Source organism: Scyliorhinus torazame, chromosome 20 (genome assembly GCF_047496885.1).
Source record: "Scyliorhinus torazame isolate Kashiwa2021f chromosome 20, sScyTor2.1, whole genome shotgun sequence".
Classification (NCBI taxonomy): Eukaryota; Metazoa; Chordata; class Chondrichthyes; order Carcharhiniformes; family Scyliorhinidae; genus Scyliorhinus; species Scyliorhinus torazame.
In genome coordinates, this window is record NC_092726.1 from 35,809,576 (window position 1) to 35,825,331 (window position 15,756).

Genomic DNA, 15,756 nt, shown 5'->3' on the forward strand with positions numbered 1-15,756 from the left:
GAAGGGTGTGTTGATAGCCTGGGTCACATTGAGATCCAAAAAGACGAGGTGTTGGGTGTCTTAAAAAATATTAAGGTAGATATTTCCCCAGGGCCTGATGGGATCTTCCCCAGAATACTGAAGGAGGCTGGAGAGGAAATTGCTGAGGCCTTGACAGAAATCTTTGGACCCTCACTGTCTTCAGGTGATGCCCGGAGGACTGGAGAATAGCCAATGTTGTTCCTCTGTTTAAGAAGGGTAGCAAGGATAATCCGTGGAACTCCAGGCCGGTGAGCCTTACTTCAGTGGTAGGGAAATTACTGGAGAGAATTCTTCGAGAATTCTTCTTCGAATCAGTCGATTTCGGCGAGAGAACAGCTGGTGAGTGGTGAGTCAGTTTCAGCGGGAGCATTGCGGAAGGAGGTTGCTGGGAGGTAAGTCAACCTTTAAAAGCACTTGTCTTTGCAGGGGCAGGCCAGTCGATTTCGGCGGCGTGAGAACAGCTGGTGAGTGGTGAGTCAGTTTCAGCGGGAGCATTGCGGAAGGAGGTTGCTGGGAGGTAAGTCAACCTTTAAAAGCACTTGTCTTTGCAGGGGCAGGCCAGTCGATTTCGGCGTGAGAACAGCTGGTGAGTGGTGAGTCAGTTTCAGCGGGAGCATTGCGGAAGGAGGTTGCTGGCAGGTAAGTCAACCTTTAAAATCACTTGTCTTTGCAGGGGCAGGCCAGTCGATTTCGGCGGGAGAACAGTTGGTGAGTGGTGAGTCAGTTTCAGCGGGAGCATTGCGGAAGGAGGTTGCTGGGAGGTAAGTCAACCTTTAAAAGCACTTGTCTTTGCAGGGGCAGGCCAGTCGATTTCGGCGGGAGAACAGTTGGTGAGTGGTGAGTCAGTTTCAGCGGGAGCATTGCGGAAGGAGGTTGCTGGGAGGTAAGTCAACCTTTAAAATCACTTGTCTTTGCAGGGGCAGGCCAGTCGATTTCGGCGGGAGAACAGTTGGTGAGTGGTGAGTCAGTTTCAGCGGGAGCATTGCGGAAGGAGGTTGCTGGGAGGTAAGTCAACCTTTAAAAGCACTTGTCTTTGCAGGGGCAGGCCAGTCGATTTCGGCGGGAGAACAGTTGGTGAGTGGTGAGTCAGTTTCAGCGGGAGCATTGCGGAAGGAGGTTGCTGGGAGGTAAGTCAACCTTTAAAAGCACTTGTCTTTGCAGGGGCAGGCCAGTCGATTTCGGCGGGAGAACAGTTGGTGAGTGGTGAGTCAGTTTCAGCGGGAGCATTGCGGAAGGAGGTTGCTGGGAGGTAAGTCAACCTTTAAAAGCACTTGTCTTTGCAGGGGCAGGCCAGTCGATTTCGGCGGGAGAACAGTTGGTGAGTGGTGAGTCAGTTTCAGCGGGAGCATTGCGGAAGGAGGTTGCTGGGAGGTAAGTCAACCTTTAAAAGCACTTGTCTTTGCAGGGGCAGGCCAGTCGATTTCGGCGGGAGAACAGCTGGTGAGTGGTGAGTCAGTTTCAGCGGGAGCATTGCGGAAGGAGGTTGCTGGGAGGTAAGGCAACCTTTAAAAGCACTTGTCTTTGCTGGGGCAGGCCAGTCGATTTCGGCGGGAGAACAGTTGGTGAGTGGTGAGTCAGTTTCAGCGGGAGCATTGCGGAAGGAGGTTGCTGGGAGGTAAGTCAACCTTTAAAAGCACTTGTCTTTCCAGGGGCAGGCCAGTCGCTTTCGGCGGGAGAACAGTTGGTGAGTGGTGAGTCAGTTTCAGCGGGAGCATTGCGGAAGGAGGTTGCTGGGAGGTAAGTCAACCTTTAAAAGCACTTGTCTTTGCAGGGGCAGGCCAGTCGATTTCGGCGGGAGAACAGTTGGTGAGTGGTGAGTCAGTTTCAGCGGGAGCATTGCGGAAGGAGGTTGCTGGGAGGTAAGTCAACCTTTAAAAGCACTTGTCTTTGCAGGGGCAGGCCAGTCGATTTCGGCGGGAGAACAGTTGGTGAGTGGTGAGTCAGTTTCAGCGGGAGCATTGCGGAAGGAGGTTGCTGGGAGGTAAGTCAACCTTTAAAATCACTTGTCTTTGCAGGGGCAGGCCAGTCGATTTCGGCGGGAGAACAGTTGGTGAGTGGTGAGTCAGTTTCAGCGGGAGCATTGCGGAAGGAGGTTGCTGGGAGGTAAGTCAACCTTTAAAAGCACTTGTCTTTGCAGGGGCAGGCCAGTCGATTTCGGCGGGAGAACAGTTGGTGAGTGGTGAGTCAGTTTCAGCGGGAGCATTGCGGAAGGAGGTTGCTGGGAGGTAAGTCAACCTTTAAAAGCACTTGTCTTTGCAGGGGCAGGCCAGTCGATTTCGGCGGGAGAACAGTTGGTGAGTGGTGAGTCAGTTTCAGCGGGAGCATTGCGGAAGGAGGTTGCTGGGAGGTAAGTCAACCTTTAAAAGCACTTGTCTTTGCAGGGGCAGGCCAGTCGATTTCGGCGGGAGAACAGTTGGTGAGTGGTGAGTCAGTTTCAGCGGGAGCATTGCGGAAGGAGGTTGCTGGGAGGTAAGTCAACCTTTAAAAGCACTTGTCTTTGCAGGGGCAGGCCAGTCGATTTCGGCGGGAGAACAGCTGGTGAGTGGTGAGTCAGTTTCAGCGGGAGCATTGCGGAAGGAGGTTGCTGGGAGGTAAGTCAACCTTTAAAAGCACTTGTCTTTGCAGGGGCAGGCCAGTCGATTTCGGCGGGAGAACAGTTGGTGAGTGGTGAGTCAGTTTCAGCGGGAGCATTGCGGAAGGAGGTTGCTGGGAGGTAAGTCAACCTTTAAAAGCACTTGTCTTTGCAGGGGCAGGCCAGTCGATTTCGGCGGGAGAACAGTTGGTGAGTGGTGAGTCAGTTTCAGCGGGAGCATTGCGGAAGGAGGTTGCTGGGAGGTAAGTCAACCTTTAAAAGCACTTGTCTTTGCAGGGGCAGGCCAGTCGATTTCGGCGGGAGAACAGTTGGTGAGTGGTGAGTCAGTTTCAGCGGGAGCATTGCGGAAGGAGGTTGCTGGGAGGTAAGTCAACCTTTAAAAGCACTTGTCTTTGCAGGGGCAGGCCAGTCGATTTCGGCGGGAGAACAGCTGGTGAGTGGTGAGTCAGTTTCAGCGGGAGCATTGCGGAAGGAGGTTGCTGGGAGGTAAGGCAACCTTTAAAAGCACTTGTCTTTGCAGGGGCAGGCCAGTCGATTTCGGCGGCGTGAGAACAGCTGGCTGGGTAGTCAATTTCAGCAGGAGCTGAGAATTTTTTATTTATTTTTTATTTTAAATTAGTTTTTTAGGTGGGAACAGGAAGTCGATCCGCGGACGTCTGGGAAGACCCTCCCCAATAAATTCTGGTGGAGAGGAAACCCGAGACACTACACGTGTAGTGTCTCCCACCCGCCCTCCTCCTCTAACCTAATAATAAAACCCATTGGTCTGAGGTAAGTACCATATTTTATTATATTATTATTATTTTTTAGCCAGATCTTGGTAGAAAGTTAGAGGAATGGCAGGGAAGGGAGTGCAATGTTCCTCCTGCAGGATGTTTGAGGTGAGGGATGCAGTTAGTGTCCCTGCTGATTTTACCTGCAGGAAGTGCTGCCATCTCCAGCTCCTCCAAGACCGAGTTAGGGAAATGGAGCTGGAGTTGGAAGAACTTCGGATCATTCGGGAGGCAGAAGGGGTCATAGATAGCAGCTTCAGGGAATTAGTTACACCAAAGATTGGAGATAGGTGGGTAACTGTAAGAGGGACTGGGAAAAAACAGTCAGTGCAGGGATCCCCTGCGGTCGTTCCCCTGAGAAACAAGTATACCGCTTTGGATACTTGTGGGGGGGACGACTTACCAGGGGTAAGCAATGGGGTACGGGCCTCTGGCACGGAGTCTGTCCCTGTTGCTCAGAAGGGAAGGGGGGAGAGGAGCAGAGCATTAGTAATTGGGGACTCGATCGTCAGGGGCACAGATAGGAGATTTTGTGGGAGCGTGAGAGACTCACGTTTGGTATGTTGCCTCCCAGGTGCAAGGGTACGTGATGTCTCGGATCGTGTTTTCCGGGTCCTTAAGGGGGAGGGGGAGCAGCCCCAAGTCGTGGTCCACATTGGCACCAACGACATAGGTAGGAAAGGGGACAAGGATGTCAGGCAGGCTTTCAGGGAGCTAGGATGGAAGCTCAGAACTAGAACAAACAGAGTTGTTATCTCTGGGTTGTTGCCCGTGCCACGTGATAGTGAGATGAGGAATAAGGAGAGAGAGCATTTAAACACGTGGCTACAGGGATGGTGCAGGCGGGAGGGATTCAGATTTTTGGATAACTGGGGCTCTTTCTGGGGAAGGTGGGACCTCTACAGACAGGATGGTCTACATCTGAACCTGAGGGGCACAAATATCCTGGGGGGGAGATTTGTTAGTGCTCTTTGGGGGGGGGGGGGTTAAACTAATGCAGCAGGGGCATGGGAACCTGGATTGTAGTTTTAGGGTAAGGGAGAATGAGAGTATAGAGGTCAGGAGCACAGATTTGACATCGCAGGAGGGGGTCAGTGTTCAGGTAGGTGGTTTGAAGTGTGTCTACTTCAATGCCAGGAGTATACGGAACAAGGTAGGGGAACTGGCAGCGTGGGTTGGTACCTGGGACTTCGATGTTGTGGCCATTTCGGAGACATGGATAGAGCAGGGACAGGAATGGATGTTGCAGGTTCCGGGGTTTAGGTGTTTTAGTAAGCTCAGAGAAGGAGGCAAAAGAGGGGGAGGTGTGGCGCTGCTAGTCAAGAGCAGTATTACGGTGGCGGAGAGGATGCTAGATGGGGACTCTTCTGCCGAGGTAGTATGGGCTGAAGTTAGAAACAGGAAAGGAGAGGTCACCCTGTTGGGAGTTTTTTATAGGCCTCCTAATAGTTCTAGGGATGTAGAGGAAAGGATGGCGAAGATGATTCTGGATATGAGCGAAAGTAACAGGGTAGTTATTATGGGAGATTTTAACTTTCCAAATATTGACTGGAAAAGATATAGTTCGAGTACAATAGATGGGTCGTTTTTTGTACAGTGTGTGCAGGAGGGTTTCCTGAAACAATATGTTGACAGGCCAACAAGAGGCGAGGCCACGTTGGATTTGGTTTTGGGTAATGAACCAGGCCAGGTGTTGGATTTGGAGGTAGGAGAGCACTTTGGGGACAGTGACCACAATTCGGTGACGTTTACGTTAATGATGGAAAGGGATAAGTATACACCGCAGGGCAAGAGTTATAGCTGGGGGAAGGGCAATTATGATGCCATTAGACGTGACTTGGGGGGGATATGGTGGAGAAGTAGGCTGCAAGTGTTGGGCACACTGGATAAGTGGGGCTTGTTCAAGGATCAGCTACTGCGTGCTCTTGATAAGTATGTACCGGTCAGACAGGGAGGAAGGCGTCGAGCGAGGGAACCGTGGTTTACCAAGGAAGTGGAATCTCTTGTTAAGAGGAAGAAGGAGGCCTATGTGAAGATGAAGTGTGAAGTTTCGGTTGGGGCAATGGATAGTTACAAGGTAGCGAGGAAGGATCTAAAGAGAGAGCTAAGACGAGCAAGGAGGGGACATGAGAAGTATTTGGCAGGAAGGATCAAGGAAAACCCAAAAGCTTTCTATAGGTATGTCAGGAATAAGCGAATGACTAGGGAAAGAGTAGGACCAGTCAAGGACAGGGATGGGAAATTGGGTGTGGAGTCTGAAGAGATAGGCGAGATACGAAATGAATATTTTTCGTCAGTATTCACTCAGGAAAAAGATAATGTTGTGGAGGAGAATGCTGAGCCCCAGGCTAATAGAATAGATGGCATTGAGGTACGTAGGGAAGAGGTGTTGGAAATTCTGGACAGGCTGAAAATAGATAAGTCCCCGGGACCTGATGGGATTTATCCTCGGATTCTATGGGAGGCCAGGGAAGAGATTGCTGGACCTTTGGCTTTGATTTTTATGTCATCATTGGCTACAGGAATAGTGCCAGAGGACTGGAGGACAGCAAATGTGGTCCCTTTGTTCAAAAAGGGGAGCAGAGACAACCCCGGCAACTATAGGCCGGTGAGCCTCACGTCTGTAGTGGGTAAAGTCTTGGAGGGGATTATAAGAGACAAGATTTATAATCATCTAGATAGGAATAATATGATCAGGGATAGTCAGCATGGCTTTGTGAAGGGTAGGTCATGCCTCACAAACCTTATTGAGTTCTTTGAGAAGGTGACTGAACAGGTAGACGAGGGTAGAGCAGTTGATGTGGTGTATATGGATTTCAGCAAAGCGTTTGATAAGGTTCCCCACGGTAGGCTATTGCAAAAAATACGGAGGCTGGGGATTGAGGGTGATTTAGAGATGTGGATCAGAAATTGGCTAGCTGAAAGAAGGCAGAGGGTGGTGGTTGATGGGAAATGTTCAGAATGGAGTACAGTCACAAGTGGAGTACCACAAGGATCTGTTCTGGGGCCGTTGCTGTTTGTCATTTTTATCAATGACCTCGAGGAAGGCGCAGAAGGGTGGGTGAGTAAATTTGCAGACGATACTAAAGTCGGTGGTGTTGTCGATAGTGTGGAAGAATGTAGCAGATTACAGAGGGATATAGATAAGCTGCAGAGCTGGGCCGAGAGGTGGCAAATGGAGTTTAATGTAGAGAAGTGTGAGGTGATTCACTTTGGAAGGAATAACAGGAATGCGGAATATTTGGCTAATGGTAAAGTTCTTGAAAGTGTGGATGAGCAGAGGGATCTAGGTGTCCATGTACATAGATCCCTGAAAGTTGCCACCCAGGTTGATAGGTTTGTGAAGAAGGCCTATGGAATGTTGGCCTTTATTGGTAGAGGGATTGAGTTCCGGAGTCGGGAGGTCATGTTGCAGCTGTACAGAACTCTGGTACGGCCGCATTTGGAGTATTGCGTACAGTTCTGGTCACTGCATTATAGGAAGGACGTGGAGGCTTTGGAGCGGGTGCAGAGGAGATTTACCAGGATGTTGCCTGGTATGGAGGGAAAATCTTATGAGGAAAGGCTGATGGACTTGAGGTTGTTTTCGTTGGAGAGAAGAAGGTTAAGAGGAGACTTAATGGAGGCATACAAAATGATCAGGGGGTTGGATAGGGTGGACAGTGAGAGCCTTCTCCCGCGGATGGATATGGCTGGCACGAGGGGACATAACTTTAAACTGAGGGGTAATAGATATAGGACAGAGGTCAGAGGTAGGTTCTTTACGCAAAGAGTAGTGAGGCCGTGGAATGCCCTACCTGCTACAGTGGTGAACTCGCCAACATTGAGGGCATTTAAAAGTTTATTGGATAAACATATGGATGATAATGGCATAGTGTAGGTTGGATGGCTTTTGTTTCGGTGCAACATCGTGGGCCGAAGGGCCTGTACTGCGCTGTATTGTTCCATGTTCTATGTTCTATGAGACAGGATCTACTCCCATTTGGAAGCAAATGGACGTATTTGTGCGAGGCAGCATGGTTTTTTGAAGGGGAGGTCGTGTCTCACTAACTTGATAGAGTTTTTCGAGGAGGTCACTAAGATGATTGATGCAGGTAGGGCAGTGGGTGTTGTCTATATGGACTTCTGTAAGGCCTTTGACAAGGTCCCTCATGGTAGACTAGTACAAAAGGTGAAGTCACACGGGATTAGGGGTGAGCTGGCAAGGTGGATACAGAACTGGCTAGGTCATAGAAGGCAGAGAGTAGCAATGGAAGGATGCTTTTCTAATTGGAGGGCTGTGACCAGTGGTGTTCCACAGGGATCAAAGCTGGGACCTTTGCTCTTTGTAGTATATATAAATAATTTGGAGGAAAATGTAACTGGTCTGATTAGTACGTTTGCAGACGACACAAAGGTTGGTGGAATTGCGGATAGCGATGAGGACTGTCAGAGGATACAGCAGGATTTAGATTGTTTGGAGACTTGGGCGGAGAGATGGGAGATGGAGTTTAATCCGGACAAATGTGAGGCAGTGCATTTTGGAAGGCCTAATGCAGGTAGGGAATATACAGTGAATGGTAGAACCCTCAAGAGTATTGAAAGTCAAAGAGATCTAGGAGTACAGGTCCACAGGTCACTGAAGGCGCAACACAGGTGGAGAAGGTAGTCAAGAAGGCATACGGCATGCTTGCCTTCATTGGCCGGGGCATTGAGCATAAGAATTGGCAAGTCATGTTGCAGCTGTATAGAACCTTTGTTAGGCCACACTTGGAGTATAGTGTTCAATTCTGGTCGCCACACTACCAGAAGGATGTGGAGGCTTTGGAGAGGGTGCAGAAGAGATTTACCAGAATGTGACTGGTATGGAGGGCATTAGCTACGAGGAGCGGTTGAATAAACTCGGTTTGTTCTCACTGGAACGAAGGAGGTTGAGGGGCGACCTGATAGAGGTCTACAAAACTATGAGGGGCATAGAACGAGTGGATAGTCAGAGGCTTTTCCCCGGGGTAGAGGGGTCAATTACGAGGGGCATAGGTTTAAGGTGAGAGGGGCAAGGTTTAGAGTAGATGCACGAGGCAAGTTTTTTACGCAGAGGGTAGTGGGTGCCTGGAACTCGCTAACGGAAGAGGTGATGGAAGCATGGACGATAGTGACATTTAAGGGGCATCTTGCCAAATACATGAATAGGATGGGAATAGAGGGATACGGACCCAGGAAGTGTAGAAGATTGTAGTTTAGTCGGGCATCATGGTCTTGGAGGGCCGAAGGGCCTGTTCCTGTGCTGTACATTTCTTTGTTTGTTTGTTCACATGAGCTGAGATAAATACCAATACAAATATATTTATTTTAATTTGCAAAGATCGCACAGGAAGTAAGTTTTGCATTCACTCGATTTCTACCCAAAAATAAGGACTGCAAAATTACCATGGAAGCTCCATTTAATGTGAAAAGTTGGACCACCGGCGCTCTGTAAATATATTGCATTGGAAGCTGAGGGGAAAGGACATGTAACAGAAACTAAAGGCTACGGAGAGAAGTATGGAAATGCTCTTCTGAAAATCATGTGCTCGGAAAAAGGCCACACAGGAGATCAGCGAACAGCCACCTACAGATAATTCAAGTGTTCTGCTTGCAGGGTATTGAGACAAACTTTGTCTTCGTTCAGTACTATGCGAGACAGGCAGAAGCATGTTAAATAGTTCCGTGTAGAAACAATGTTTGCCGGTTGTAAAATCACTGAAATGTTTTCGAGATGGAAACGTATGATCACTGTTGCCGCAAAGTGTTTCTTTTCTCTGATTTCAGCCCAGCAGAAAACCTTTAGGAAATGATTATTGAAATGATGTATTCTGTGTCAATTAAACCTTGATTGTTTAGATATTCTATTCCGTTTTTATAATTGTTATAGTCTAAAAATCAAAATCGACAAACGGTGTTTCGAAAGTCTTTCTCCAGACTTCTTGTTCCTTGATTAAAACAACATACAACTTCACAAATCGTTGTTATGTCTTTTACAATTGTCTATTGCAATGTGGACAGGCTGACAATTGTCACCGGTCATATCACAACACAATTAGGTGGAGTTAACGAGACAACACATCCCTGATTGGTGTGGAGTTGGTTAATGTGAATTCCAGGAGTACGAGAGCAGGGAACTCAGGGGAAGAGTGTTGTGGGATTTGAAGTATTGTAGACTGAAAACCGGTTTGGGACGCGTTCAGGACTTTCTACCAATGGGGGATGTATCCTTGCCTGGTTTACAAAAGTGTGGACACATTTGTTTTTTAAATTAATTTATGGAACGTGGGCGTCGCTTGTTAGGCTAGCATTGGTTCGCTATCCCTCGTTGGGGGATTCAGCGATGGTGCAATTCTTAGATTCTCTCTTGTGGGTGATGTTCATTGCCTGGCACTTGTGTGGCACAAATGTAACTTGTCACTTGTCACATTCAGCATTTGGTAGTAAGTTGCCTCCTTGAACTGATGCAATATCTGAGGTGCAGGTACACCCAATGTGCTGTTTGAGACAGAGCTCCAGAATGTTGCCTCAGTGACAGTGAAGGAACACGATATATTTCCAAGTCAGGCTGGTGAGTGACTTCGAGGGGAACTCCAGGTGATGGGGTTCCCAGGTATCTGCTGCTCATGTCGTTCTAGATGTTAGTCGTCGTGGGTTTGGAAGGTATTCCTGAGAGAACTTGATGAGTTATGACAGTGCATTGCTAGAAGGTACACACGGCTGCCACTGTGCGTTGGTGGTGGAAGGTTCGAATGTGTGTGGAATATGGAGCAATCAAGCGGGCTGCTTTGTCCTGGATAGTGTTGAGCCTCTTGAGTGTATTTGGAGCTGCACTCATCCAGGAAATTGAAGAGTATTCCGTTACACTCCTGATTTGTGCCATGTCAAGGTTGAACAGACTTTGGGGTTGCGGAGGTGAGTTAATCACAGGAGGACACCGAATATTTGACCTGCCCTGGTAACCACAATATCAATGTTGTTAGTCCAGTTCAGTTACCGATCAATTGTAACCCCCAGGATGTTGATTGTGGGGGATTCAGCGATGGTAATGCCATTGAATGTCATGGGGTTATGGTTAGATCCTCACTTACAGGAGATGGTCATTGCCTGGCACTTGTGTGGCGCAAATGTAACTTGTCAATGTCAACCCAAGATATTGTCCAGGTCTTGCTGCATTTGGGCATGGACTGCTTCATTATCTGAGGAGTCGCGAATGATGCTGGAGATTGTGCAGTCATCTGCAAACGTCCCCACTTCTGACCTTATGTGGGAAGGAAGATCATTGATGAAGCACCTGAAGATGGCTGGATCTAGAACACTACCCTGAGGAACTCCTGCAGTGATGTCCTGGAGCTGAGATGATTGAACTCCAACCACCACAACCATCTTCCTTTGTGCCAGACATAAGAACTAGGAGCAGGAGTAGGCCATCTGGCCCCTCGAGCCTGCTCCGCCAGCGGACATGACTCCAACCAGCGGACAGTTTTCCTCCTGATTCCCATTGACTCCAGTCAATTCGGAATAAGTGCAGCGAGAAGGAAACAGCAAACATGAAAGTAACAGTGTGGCGTTTGAAATCGGCAAAGATACAAGAAGGATTGTGTTCTCCAAGGGCCCATCCACCTGAATGGGCCAAGGTTCAGTTAAGAACAACACAACTTGTCAAATAACGGGAGCGAGAAATTAAAACAATATCATTGGCGCAAAACAGAGATAAAAACAAAGAACATTTCAAAGACAGTAAGAAATCTTACAACACCAGGTTAAAGTCCAACAGGTTTGTTTTGATGTCACTAGCTTTCGGAGCGCTACTCCTTCCTCAGGTGATTGAAGAGGTCTGTTCCAGAAACACATATATAGACAAATTCAAAGATGTCAGACAATGCTTGGAATGTGACCATTAGCAGGTGATTAAATCTTTACAGATCCAGAGATGGAGTAACCCCAGGTTAAAGAGGTGTGAATTGTGTCAAGCCAGGACAGTTGGTAGGATTTTGCAGGCCAGATGGTGGGGGGTGAATGTAATGCGACATGAATCCCAGGTCCCGGTTGAGGCCGCACTCACGTGTGTGGAACTTGGCTATAAATGTCTGCTCGGCGATTCTGCGTTGTCGCGGGTCCTGAAGGCCGCCTTGGAGAACGCTTACCCGGAGATCAGAGGCTGAATGCCCTTGACTGCTGAAGTGTTCTCCGACTGGAAGAGAACATTCCTGCTTGGTGATTGTCGCGCGATGTCCGTTCATTCGTTGTCACAGCGTCTGCATGGTCTCGCCAATGTACCACGCTTCGGGACATCCTTTTCTGCAGCGTATGAGGTAGACAACGTTGGCCGAGTCGCCGAGTATGTACCGCGTACCTGGTGGGTGGTGTTCTGACGTGTAATGGTGGTATCCATGTTGATGATCTGACACGTCCTGCAGAGATTGCCATGGCAGGGTTGTGTGGCGTCGTGGTCACTGTTCTGTAGGCTGGGTAGTTTGCTGCAAACAATGGTTCGTTTGAAGTTGCACGGTTGTTTGAAGACATTTCAAAGACAAGCAGAGAAACAGAAATAATAATAATAATCGCTTATTGTCACAAGTAGGCTTCAATGAAGCTGCTGTAAAAAGCCCTCAGTCGCCACATTCCGGTGCCTGTTGAAACATCAATGTATAAAGAATGAAAATTCCAGCTTCCAGTTGAGAAGTCAAAACAAAGGCACCAGAACGTGGGAAAATAAACATTTCCAAGTTTGAACTCAATGTGATGCTAACATTTCTGCCAACTCTTCCGAACCTGGAGGAAATGGACTTGAGGACATTTTTCAGTTCACTTGAGAAGATAGCAAAGCAAATTGAATGGCAAAGATAAATCTGGACATTGGTCTTACAGACTCATTTGGATGAGGAGCACGTGAGGTATTTGGCCTGGATGGTTAAGAAACACCTGGTGAATACCATTCAATAACAAAAAACGCGATTCTGAGTGCGTGAGTTGTTTCCGCAGATGTAAAGTCAGTAATTTCGAAATGTAAGAACACACTCGAGAACGACATACTGAGTTTAAGAGAGTAACGTGCACCATTTTGTCTCATGAATCCTGGAAATAAAGATAGTGGCAATAAAGAGAAACTGTTTGATAAGTCATTATCATGGATGAAGTTAAAAAGTCGTTCCCTTTGTGGGGATAAGAATGGGTTAATGTAGCTGGGAGAGCGGATGATAATGATAGATTGATTGATTAATGATTGATTAATTGATTGATTGTCACATGTACCAAAGTACAGTGAAAAGTATTTATCTGCCGCAAAGGAAACATACACAGTCCGTACATAGTACACAAGAAAGAGTAGTTGACAGGTACAGTGAATACGAAGAAGTACACAATACATCGACAAATAAATAATTAGTTACAGTATGGAACAAGGGGCCAATACCAAAGCATATACAACAGCATACGGTATCGTGAATAGTGTTCTTACAGGGAACAGATCAGTCCGAGGGGGAGTCGTTGAGGAGTCTAGTAGCTGTGGGGAAGAAACTGTTCCTATGTCTTGTTGTGCCGGTCTTCAGATGTCTGTATCTTCTGCCTGATGGAAGAGTCTGGAAAAAGACAATGCCTGGGTCGAAGGGGTCTCTGATCATGCTGTCTGCCTTCCTGAGGCAGCGGGACTCGTATACAGAAACAATGTGGGGGTGGCAAACTTGTGTGATGCGTTGGGTTGAGTTCACCACATTCTGCAGTTTCTTGCGATCTTGGGCCGAGCAGTTGCCATACCAAGCTGTGATGCAGCCGGATAGGATGCTCTCTATCGCACATCTTCAGAGGTGTATGAGAGTCAATGCAGACATGCCGAATTTATTGAGCTTCCGAAGGAAGGAGAGACGTTGTTGGGCTTTCTTCACTGTTGCATCAACGTGAGTGGACCAGGGCAGACTGTTGGTAATGGTGACACCCAGGAACGTAAAGCTATCGAGCATCTTCACTTCGGAGCCACTGATGCAGACGTGAGTGTGTGTCGTGCTCCGCTTCCTGAAGTCGATGATCAGTTCATTGGTTTTGCTGTCATTTAGAGAGAGGTTGTTTTCGGTACACCATGCAACCAAGTGATCTATCTCCCTTCTCTAGTCTGATTCGTCGTTGTTTGAGATACGGCCTCTACAGTCGTATCATCCACACATGTATGGATCGAATTGGAGTTAAATCTTGCCCCACAGTCGTGCGTGCACAGGGAGTACAGTGAAGGACTGAGCACACATCCATGCGGGGCCCCGGTATTGAGGACTGTGGCGGATGAGGTACTGTTACCTATCCTGACAGATTGCGGTCTGTTGGTGAGGAAGTCAAGGATCCAGCTGCACAGGGAGGGGTCAAATGCAAGGTTGCAGAGTTTGGTTATTAGTCTTGTCGGGATAATGGTGTTGAAGGCGGAGCTGTAGTCAATGAACAGCAGAGGACGTAGCTGTCCTTGTCGAGGTGTTCGAGGTAAATGAAGTGGTAAATGTGCAACACCTTAACTTCGTCACCGGTTTCAGTCCTAGAAGTATAGACAATGTAAAGGGGAACAGCGGTACGTGGTCAAGGAAGAGAAGGGACATCTGGGAATTTTCAAGAAGTTTTTGCTCAGATCACGAAATAAGGAAGCGAGACACTGAAGATGTAATAGGTACGCCAATATGTACATTTTAATCAGCTGGGACACAGAAATTCAATGTGTTGGAGGATGCAAGTGAGATTGTGACAGCGATTGTAACAGGTTAAACAGCTCCATGCCTTTGTTACCGTGGAAACCAAAGAATTGGGAAACCTGAAGAATTCGAAATGTGTTTGCACACTACCAAAATGAATGTTAAAATGTAGGTTGCAGAGATATATCGAGACAGGCCCTCTTCCAGGCCCTATGCTGCTCTTGCTTCTAACGTTTTGACGGTAAAGCTGCCTTCCTATCTGCGTGTGGTGTATCTACAACACGTAAACAGGAGTGATACAATATATTAGCTCACAAACATGTTCTTAAAGGGAGTTAATGACGAGTCTATAATACTGGCTCAGATAGCCACGCCTATATCTCAGATATCATCGAGTATGTTTCGTGCACAATTTACCTCGTCTTCTCTGACTGTGCAAGACCTCCATGTGTGATCATAGAACATAGAACTGTACAGCACAGTACAGGTCCTTCGGCCCACGGTGTTGTGCCGAACTAGTCTGAAACTAAGATCAAATCAACCTACTCCCAATCATTTAATGCACTCCACATGGAAATCCAATAACCGCTTAAAAGTTCCTAAAATATCCGATTCCACTACCATAGTTGGGAGTGCGTTCCACGCCCCAACAACTCTCTGAGTCAAGAACCTACCTATGTCATCCCTCCTATATCTTCCACCATGAACCTTATAGTTATGCCCCCTTGTAACAGCTACATCCACCAGAGGAAAAAGACGCTGAAGGTACACTCTATCTTTCTATCTCATCATCTTCTACACCTCAGTTAAGTCACCTCTCATCCTCCTTCGCTATTATAGGAAAAGCCCTAGCTCCCTCAACCTTTCCTCAGAAGACCTACCCTCCAAACAAGGCAGCATCCTAATGAATCTCCTTTGCACCCTTTCCAATTTTTCCATACCCCTCCTATAATTAGGTGACCAGAACTGCACACAATACTCCAAATGTGGTCTAACCAAGGTCTTGTACAGTTGCAGCATCACCTCCCGGCTCTGAAACTCAATCCCCCTGTTAATAAATGCGAACACAGTATAGGCTTTCTTCACGGCTCTATCTATTTCGGTGGCAACTTTCAGAGATCTATGAACTCCGAGATCTCTCTGCTCCTCCACATTCTTCAGAACCCTGCCGTTAACCCTGTAATCCGCATTCAAATTTGTCCTACCAAAATGAATCATCTCACACTTACCAGGGGGACAGATTCAGAACAGAGGGAAAAAAAGCCAACATAAGTGTACTTTACCTGAATGCTCGTAGTATTCGGAATAAGGTAAATGAGTTGATGGCACAAATCATGGTGAATGACTATGATTTAGCGGCCAATAGTGAAACATGGTTAAAGGATGGTCACGACTGGGAGTTAAATATCTGAGGGTATCAAACTTTTCGGAAGGACAGAGTGGATGGTAAGGGAGGTGCTGCAGCTCTGTTATTTAAAGATGACATCCGGGCAACAGTAAGGGATGACATCGGTGCTATGGATGATAAGGTTGAATCCATTTGGGTGGAAATCAGGAATAGTAAGGCGAAAATGTCACTGATAGGAGTAATCTATAGGGCACCAAATAGTAACATTATGGTGGGGCAGGCAATAAACAAAGAAGTAACAGATGCATGTAGAAATGGTGCAGCAGTAATCATGGGGGATTTTAATCTACATGT